Here is a 10,414-nt window from a genome sequence, read left to right as displayed (position 1 = left end):
TGCAACTGAAGATGTGGTCTGAAGGTCTTCAAGCTGAAAATATAAGACTGTTTGTTTTTATAAATTGATACCATCTGTACAAACTACATGAACTTTGTTTTATTTTCCAAATCAAAACATCCTAAACCAATTAACATTATTACACTAACCTAATCTGATCTCAATCACTAACAATTTCACACATAACCACTAATGTAAACATAATAGCAGCCAAACACAATCTACCAACATATGCATCCAACAAAACATCACCAATTAGGGTTCCAAACATCAAAATCACTAACAACAGATCAACAAACTAACAAGATGAAAAGCAAACTTACAGCCCAAATGTCAGCTGGAACGAGGATAATGAAGGATAGAAAGAAAAACCAGGTGTAACCGACGGTGAAGAAGACGTAACGATGTATATCAGGTCCGGCGAAGTATCATAACGTGAGCGGCACCATCCCCATGGTTAAAGGTAACGAGATCAGGTAGAATACCCACATGATTGATGATTGTATGTGTTAATGGTGGATTAGGGTTTGTGACAGAGATATGGAGGAGAAGATGAAGATCGATTAGGTGAAGCGTCCTCTCTCATGTAGATGGCTTAATCGATTGGGAGAAAATGAAGATGAAGATCGATTGTATGTGTTAAAGTTGGAAAAAAATGATGATGAACAGAGGGTTTTTTGAGTTCTGAATGTATATGAGGGAGAAGGTTTTTTTGTGAAGATGTTTGAAGTAAGGGTTTCATAGCTTTTTTTTTAAGCTGAAAAAAGTTATTTTCAGATCTATTTAAAAGAAAAAAAAACAAACAATCTTCAACGGTAACATCTGCGCGCCTGCAGACATAAGCTCCCTTGAAGATGTTTGAAGAAAAAACAAACACCCCCTTAGATGTTACAGTGGAGGTGTGATTGTCATACAAGCTTATGAGTACAGAGTTTCATATTCGGTTTAAAGTGATATATATATACTAGCACATTACATGCTACCTCAGATAAAGCCGAGAGGAGTGTTTATTGTGAGGGGTGTGTTGGCATGTGTTTACGACCGTAAGCATGTTAGGTTTGGACAAGCAAGTCTTGAATTGTTTAAAATATTACCCACCTACTTGTCAGATTGCCAATCTTGATTATGTCTGTCTATGGGATGGGTATGACTTAGGATTTTAATTTGTTAAATCGGTAAGGGATTTAGAAGTGATTTGTTCATGAGGTGATTAGTTTTTGTGATTTTTTGCTTGGGGACAAGCAAAGATAAGTGTGGGAATGTGATGAAGAGGGAAAAACCCGAGCATTAACGTATTCATCTTGTGGTTTTTAGTGTGTTTTAGGTGATTATATTGTTTGAATATGATAACTACAAGAAATTGTAGTTTTGTAGATTAATCGCTTAAATTGATGGAGATAAAGTATATGGAGATGAAGCGGAACACCCGAAGATGATGAGCAAGGCAAAAGACATTGTTCGAGACTTGTTTTGGCTAAGAGGATAGCTTAGAAGCTTAGAAAATGTGACAACCCTCACATTTACAGGTATCCGTACAATTACTTAATTCTTAATTTGTGTTTAATAACAGTGCTTGACTACAACTTTGATTAAATTGTTTCCTGTTCTCTGTTACATATATACATATGCATCACATTTCATACTGTCACTTCATTTATTTCATACAAACATTAGTGACAAACTTGATGCACAAAGCACAGTTAGCACACTAAACGGATAACCCAGAAAACATGCTGACAATACCAGCACCTAGACAGACAATGTTTTGAGGCCAATATGAGCTAGAGATAGAGTACTACACTAGTAGGGAGTGTAGGGAGGTGAGGACCATAAAACTGCGTCACTAGGTGATAGTTATAGTGCCGGGAAGTGCCTAAAACACACTTTAAATGCAGAAATTCTGCACTTTTAAACAAAATTCAGCATTTAACTAAGCTAGTAAAGTGCAAGAACTTGGCAAAATAGTCCTAGATACTTTCCAAAGTGTTGGGAATTAAATGTGTCACATAAAGTAACATAAAAGACACTTTATGGATTAATTTAGCACTTTAACGGACAACACCCAACCGAACAACCGGACTTTACCTGGAACACAAAAATATTGTCAAACGCATTGTTTTTATTTTTTTGAGCTAGTTAGGGTCCCCGAAAACCCTAACACACTATATAATTAATAACACATCATAACACACAAACTTAATACTTGAATCCTACCTAGATTAGTAACCATCCATTGAAACCCAACCCTATACCCCCCCCCCCGGTTGGGCGACGGTCACAATGGGTGACCCACCCATTGATTTTCTTGAATATTTTATTAGATCATGTTGGTTAATTAGTAGCACATTACACAATGGTTAATGGTGAAATTGGGTTTATAAGAAGGCAAAAGAGTCTATGGCATCTCATTCACAATACACTTTCAAACTCACCCAACTCTCTCCTCTCTTCTCTTGTTTGGCCGACCCCAAGCCCACACACCATCACCACCTTCAAGTTTCTTTCAAGCAATCCAAGGGCATCCAAAGGTGTTAGAGATCATACAACGAAGCTTGGTGTGTTCGGAAGCTCAAGGACCGCTTTCATTCTCTTTTAACCACCACTTTTACACTCTTGAACTCCCCTAGCCTTGTGCTAGTGGTAAGTGTCTTAAATCTTCATCCTCTTCATATTTTTGATAGTTAATAGTAAAAGAATGATGAAATGATAAGAACTCTAAAGAAACATAATCAAGTCTTGAACATGAACTAACTTTAAGATGAAGTAGTGTTGAAATGATGATGAAATCATGTTATTCTTGTGTTGTTATGTTTGTTGAATGTTGTTTGTTAGTAAAAATGATATGGATCATCATATGGACTTGCTAGATCATGCTTAAAAACATGAACTAGCAAGATGTAAAAGTAAAAATGTTGTGGATGATGGAATCATCCACACATAAACTATGAACTTGAATAAATACATGTTTTCTTGAAAAATAAAGATCAAAATAGGATGTAATCTTGTAGATCTAAAGATCCATGAATGGTTTTTCGAAAGAACCAAGTGAAAAGTGTGAGTTTTGTTAAAACTTGGATCTTACAAAAACTAATCACATTTTTTGTGAGTAAACAAGTGTAGAAACACTTGTGTAATAAGAAAATTTCACAAAGAAATATTTTTAGATAATATGACTAGAAGTTGTGAAACCCCAAACTCTTTAAAAATGAAGTTTTAAAGGAACTAATCACATTTTGGAAGGTAACAAGACTTACTAAGTATGCTAGTAAGTTACTACATGTTTTTATAAATATTCAAGTTCATGAGTTTATAGTTATGCTTGTTTTTGACAAGTTTAGTAAATAGAGGTTGTATATTGATGATTGAGAATTGATTGAATGATTTTACAAAAGAAAATGATATGCTAGTAGGCATGGACGCCTCCATTTACAAAGGAAACTCTGGCGAAATTTTTCTAAAAATTCAACACTTAGAAAATATTTTTCTAACAAGTGTTACCAATATATTTTAACTTTGTTTTCAAAATAAACTTCGCCATGATATTTATTAAAAAAATACTAAGTGCCGGAGGTTGATTTTCGTAAATAAAATTTGATGAATATATATTTAGAATATATATTTTATACTAAAACTCTTGTGTGATTATTTGTTTATTATGTGAACTAGATATATTATTTTTAGGATAAAATAATATAACCTGTATATACCATGAAATTACGACTCCAAAAATAGTACCAAAACTCTTACAAAATAAATATTTAAGTTACGCAAGTATTGTTGCAATACGAAACGGTAAAACGTAACTTATGTAATATTTCAGAAAAATACTTTCATACTTATATTTTTGGTCAAATATTATTTTGGAAAATTTATGAAGTAAAATATAACATTTTTGGGAAAAAATATATATATATTTTGGAATTAAGATGTTTTAGACAAATAATATAAATATATTTTTCTAAGTGGGACTTAAAATATATTTTTCGGAATTACAAAGTGTACATGTATAAATACCCCCATCCTTGGGAAGGAATACACATATAAAATACCTAAGAAGTGTGGATACGAAATAGTTGCCTAACTATTTTTCCTAAATACAAAAGTTAAGTTAAAATAATTAATATTATTTTAACAAGTATAATATCAAAATAACGCAACTCAAAACATTAAACCCTAAGCCAAGGCACGGCCCATCCGTCTAATAGACATTAGTACGTGTAGGTCGTCACGCAGCAGATCGAGTTTGAGATTGACGTTACAGGATACGCACTTCTGTGAGTTCATGTCCCCCTTTTCTCTTTACTGTTTTCAGTTTTATACTTCGGGGGTGAAATACATGCGACAATTATTACAAAATTTATTTACATGGTATGGTTAGCGTAGGGAGGGTTTACTACTAGATCATGTGAGGGGTGGGTACAACACTTAAGGCCATTATTCCTCGTTGTTAGGACCGAGGGACACAAGAGTGATAGATCTATTTGGGTGTAGCGAGCCCACACCCGTGAGGCCGGGGCGGCCCATAGAGGTGACTGTGTCTTACCGCCGAAGCCCGGTAACAAATTTGCTAGGTTTGAGTTTTCATGCACCTTTTCACACATACCAGTGGCTTTGCAACCCATTGGTGATCTCTTTTTCCTTATTGCTACATACCAGGGACTTCTATTCATACATGAAAGGTTTATACATACTCACTTTTACATGAACTCGCTCAAATTTTGTTGATTTTTCAAACTACATGTATCTCAGGAAATTAATGGATCTGGTGAAGTATGAAATCGTGTCAGGCTGCGTAGGGAATAATGATGTCATCCAGGTTTAGGAGGTGTGACCCTTGCCTGGACGCGTTACAAGTCTTAAACCATGTTTTTAGTCAAGTCTTTTGTTGTGTCGTGTGAACATGTTTTAATTATGTCATGGTTGTATTTTGTTTTATGTGTCGACTTTTAAAACAATGGTGTCGTGGTAACTTTTAAAACTTAATGAATGGATGACTATCATGTGTTTTATTTTCATATAGCATTGTTATGATTGTGCTATGGTATTAAGAAGTCACACCAAATTAAACCCACGCTTCCGCAAAAGCAAGGGTGTGACAGCTTGGTATCAGAGCCTCGATCATAGCGAACTAGGATTCTTTCTCGAGTCTGGACTATGATCACTAGGGCTCTCACGAAAACATTTTTACATTGCATACACTAAACGTCCAGATCCAGGATACAAAACATTTTTACAAACAAAAAGGCACAAATACATTTTTTTTTCAAAATTCATGGTTCAGTCTTAGAGACTGAGGGAGTTCAACCTTAGAGGGTGGGAAGGTTCAGTCTTAGAGACTGAGGGAGGTTCAGTCTTAGGGACTGAAGGGTTCAATCTTAGAGATTGGGGAGGTTTAGTCTTAGAGACTGGGAGTTGGTCTTAGAGACCAGGGAGTTAGTCTGAGAGGCTAGGGAGTTCAGTCTGAGAGACTGGGAGGGTAGTCTAGGGAGACTAGGAGGATTATTTGTTTGCTTTATTGTGACTTACATGTTTATTTGATTTCATGTTGATATTTGTGCATATGTGTGGTTGTGTTACAGACACCATGGTTTCTTCTTCCGACACAGGAGTATCAGACACAGTGGATCCCATGGCAGTTGTGTCAGACGATGAGATACCATCAGAGGGAGACGTATACACGTTAGACACCACGAGTATAGATGACGACGATTTTCAGCCGTTCGCTCTGCCAGACATCGGAGTTGAGATACAGCCTGCTGATGGCATTCCTGCTAGGGATCTACCTCTTGCGGTGATCCCTGCTCCTGTTCTGCTTGCTGCTTTCCCCATGGTGGATGTGCCACTCGATGTCGTATCTGATGACGACATTGATCTATTCGAGGAGGGTCCCCCTGAGGACGACTATGAGGGCGGGGCTCCGATTGATGCTGCTGCTATCCTTCCTGTTGTTGGGGCCCCCGTAGAGGAGGCTCCTCTTGGTTCACCTGTCCCAGACTCGTTGGAGTCTGTGGCATCCGCGTCCCTGCACGACCAGGGTGTGTAGCATCACTCTCCTGACGCCGACCCCGACATGGCGATGTCAGCTGCACCCGGTCCGTCACACGAGTTTGAGTTTAACCATGAGATCGATGACGATTTTGATCCAGTCTTTCCACCTGATTCCGATCCTGATCATGATATCGAGTTTATTCATATGGACCAGCCCTTAGAGGCGCCAGTGGCTCCCATTGATCCGTTGTTTGACATCCCTGCCGATTTTGATGTGGACCTAGTTGACTCTGAGCCTATCATGGCCCCCGAGCCTGTTGTTGCTCCTGATCCTGCACCAGAGCACGACCCTGTTCTTGATGATGCACCAGCTCTTGCACCACCCATTGCTGACCTTCCCGTTCTTGCTCCACCAGTGGTGGATGATCCTGTTGTTGATGCACCTTTTCCTGATCCCGTGCCGGCACTGGTTGACCATGCACCTTTCGCCGCTCACATAGATCCTCATTATGCTGACACCCGCAACGGGTGGATCGAGGATAATGACGACTATCCACCGTTTGTGCAACCTGCCACTCCTCCAGTAGCACCTGTTTCTGCACCCATTGAGTTTCCATTGTTCCACCCACACACCACTGACGTCCATCACACTGATCTTCCCATCACATTCCTCCAGGATATACCACCACCTCGCCCTGGAGAGGGTTCATCGAGGCAGCCGCCTGTTTCTGTTCCACCCGTACTGTCACCGTCTTTTCCATTTCTGTCATAGTTTCCTCATGTTGCACCACATACTACACCATCTTTCATACCATCGAGCGAGCCATTTTTGTGGACTACGCCCCCTGTTATGCCATTATCTGACCCTTACCACCCATTTCATGTGGGGTACACTACGGAGGATATACTTGCGTCGCTGCAGCTACAGCAGGACGCCTTGAGCCGTCGAATTCAGGAGTTGGAGAGAGCTCCACGTCCGCCTTGTCACTGTCAGACCCCCTTTGCAGCATCACACACTCCCCGTCCGCTTTCCCCCGATTCAGACGTTCATTTCTTGACATCTGAGCAGCAGATTGCATATTTGCTGCGCGCCTGTCGTGCACATGAGGAGGACTGGTTGCACATGCGTCGCTTGCTTTTCTCTCATTTTCCTCCTCCTCCTCCTCCGCCATCGGCATATATATTTTTGGTTTGATGCAGGTAGATCATTTTGGTGAGAAAGTCGCGATTGGGCCAGCTTGCGAAGACTTTTTGGAGGACCGCGCTTTTGTACATGATTTGTGTAGACAGGTTTGTATTTTTGGAGGTGATGTAACCCCATGATCATATTTTGATATGTGATGTATCATAAAACTTGTAAAAACAATATCGTGGTCGTGATTAATGAAGCTCAATGGCAACGTTCTCACTACATGCTTTGTTGAGTTATTTACTTTATGTTATAACATGTGATGCTATGTGATTGATGAATGTTATTACGTATGCATATTTATTATACTTATTGTGACCTGACCGACATGATCCTCTTTTAGAAGATGCCTCCGCGACGTAACCCGCGCATGCTTACTACTGAGGCGGAACTCCAAGGGATAATTGCCGCGGCTATAGCCCAGTATGCGGCCTCTCATGCAGAGACAAGCGGAAATGTCTCGAACAACAACGGCAATAACAATCCAACTAATGGTAGTGTTAAGTCGTTTGAGATATACTACGATACATTTGGATATTTATAGCACGACCGCTAATACCATTTGTAAATTCTAACGTATGTGCAGGGTGCACCTACAAGCAATTCCTCGACTGCAAGCCGTAAATTTCGACGGCACTGGAGGTGCTGTTGCATTTGTTAGGTGGGCTGAAAAGACAGACTCTGTCCTAAGGATGAGCAAGTGTGCTCCCGAGCAACAAGTGACCTACATCTCAGGGTTGTTTCTGGATGGTGCCCTATCGTGGTGGAATCTGCAAGTGCAAACTTTAGGAGAAGCGGCAGCTTATGCGTTATCATGGAATGAGCTGAAGGAGCTCATGAGGAGGAAGTATTGTTCGCGTGCTGAAATACAGAAGCTAGAGACTGAGTTCTGGCACCTAAGAATGGAGGGTTCTAAGATTGCAGAATATGTTCAAAGGTTTCACAATTTGTCCCATGTAGTGTCGTATATGGTCACGCCCGAGTTTAAACATGTTGAGCGCTTCATCTGGGGATTGGCACCCCAGATCATGAGTATGGTTACCACGTCCAAGCCTGCAACGATCACGGAAGCCATAGATCTCAGTGTGGCACTTACTGAGGAAGCTATTAGATTGAACAAGTTTTCAGTTTCTGAGCCGAAGAAGAAGGAGACTCATGTGGAGTCGTCTGGTGAAAACAAACAAAAATTTTCCAACTTCAAGCAAGGTACCAGCAACGTGAGCAAGAAGGGTGAGTCAAGCACACCGGCCAGAGCCATAACAGATGTCGAAAACAAAGGAAAGGGTTACATGGGCACTCTGCCAAAGTGTGACACGTGCCAGCGCCATCATTCTAGTCAGTGCAGACTAAGGAAATGCGAGTCATGTGGAAAGAACGGCCACACGAAGGATACGTGTTGGGCCGGAACAGGTGTTGGGCACAGTGGTAATCGAGGTTATGGGAATGGTAATGGAAGCCGCCAACAAGGAGGAAATGGCGGAAATGGAAATCATAGAAATGTTGCGAATCAAGCTGGGAATGGAAATCGCAACCAAAACAACACTCAAGGTGGAAATGGAAATGGTAATGGTCATGGACCGGGATGTTTCAATTGTGGGGATGTTGGGCACTTTAAGAGGGAATGCCCAAAGCTGAATCAAGCTCGTGGGAGAGTGTTCAACATCGGCGCAAGGGAAGCGCGGCAGGATCCAAACGTTGTCACTGGTACGTTCCCTATAAACCAACGCTTTGCATCTGTTCTGTTTGATACTGGTGCCGATTATAAACTTTGTATCGTTAGAATTTAAGAACATGCTTGGGTTAACCGCTAGTAAGTTAAATATTCCGTACTCAATTGAACTGGCTAACGGAAAGCTAGTTGAAGCGAATGAAGTCGTCCGAGGATGTGTAATTGAGCTGGAGAATGCGAGTTCACTTTGGATCTACTACCACTCGAGTTGGGAAGTTTCGACGTGGTAATAGGGATGGATTGTTTGTCAAGAAACAAAGCCGAGATTGTTTGTCACGAAAAGACCATCCGCATCCCAATAGAAGATGGAGAGACGATCGTAGTTCATGGAGAGAAGCGCGATACACCATTAAGAATCATTAGTTGTCTGAAAGCTAGAAAGTGTTTACAGAAGGAATGTGTTGCCTTCTTGGCACACATCGTGGATAAAGAAGTTGCTGAGCCGAAGATCGAAGACATTCCAGTCGTAAAGGAATATCCCGAAGTCTTTCCAGAAGACTTGCCAAGATTACCGTCGCAGAGACAAGTCGAGTTCCACATTGATTTAGCTCAAGGCGTCGCGCCTGTGGCTAAGGCACCCTACCGACTTGCACCTTCGGAGATGCAGGAGTTGTCAACGCAGCTCCAGGAGCTGTTAGACAAGGGATTCATCAGACCAAGTTTCTCGCCTTGGGGAGCTCCGGTTTTGTTTGTTAAGAAGAAGGATGGTAGTTTCCGCATGTGTATCGACTACCGAGAACTGAAGAAGTTGACAATCAAGAATAGATATCCTCTGCCGAGAATTGATGACCTATTTGATCAGCTGCAAGGTTCAAGTTACTACTCAAAGATCGATTTGCGATCAGGTTATCATCAGTTGAGAATACAAGAGGAAAGTATTCCCAAGACTGCTTTTAGAACTCGATACGGACATTACGAGTTCCTAGTTATGCCGTTTGGGTTGACAAACGCGCCAGCCGTTTTTATGGATTTAATGAACAAAGTTTGTAAGCCATACCTCGACAAGTTTGTGATTGTGTTCATCGATGATATTTTGATCTACTCAAAGACGAAGGATGAGCACGAACAGCATTTAAGAGCTATTTTGGAGCTACTTAAAAAGGAGAAATTGTATGCCAAGTTCTCGAAGTGCGAGTTTTGGTTACGCGAAGTCCAATTCCTTAGACATGTGGTTAATGGAAATGGAATCCATGTGGATCCCACAAAGATCGAAGCGATAAAGAACTAGGAAACTCCAAGGACGCCAACCGAGATCCGATAGTTCTTAGGTTTGGCTGGTTATTATCGAAGGTTCATTGAGGATTTCTCAAAAATCGCTCAACCTTTGACTTCCCTTACGCAGAAAGACAAGAAGTTTGATTGGGGAGACAAACAAGAAGAAGCGTTTCAGTTGTTGAAGAACAAGCTTTGTAATGCGCCGATCTTATCGCTACCCGAAGGAACTGATGATTTCGTAGTATATTGTGACGCCTCGCGTCAAGGTTTGGGTTGCGTGTTGATGCAGCGAC

This window comes from Helianthus annuus, chromosome 16, assembly GCF_002127325.2.
Source record: "Helianthus annuus cultivar XRQ/B chromosome 16, HanXRQr2.0-SUNRISE, whole genome shotgun sequence".
NCBI classification, from domain to species: Eukaryota; Viridiplantae; Streptophyta; class Magnoliopsida; order Asterales; family Asteraceae; genus Helianthus; species Helianthus annuus.
Note: the sequence above shows the minus strand (reverse complement) of the source record.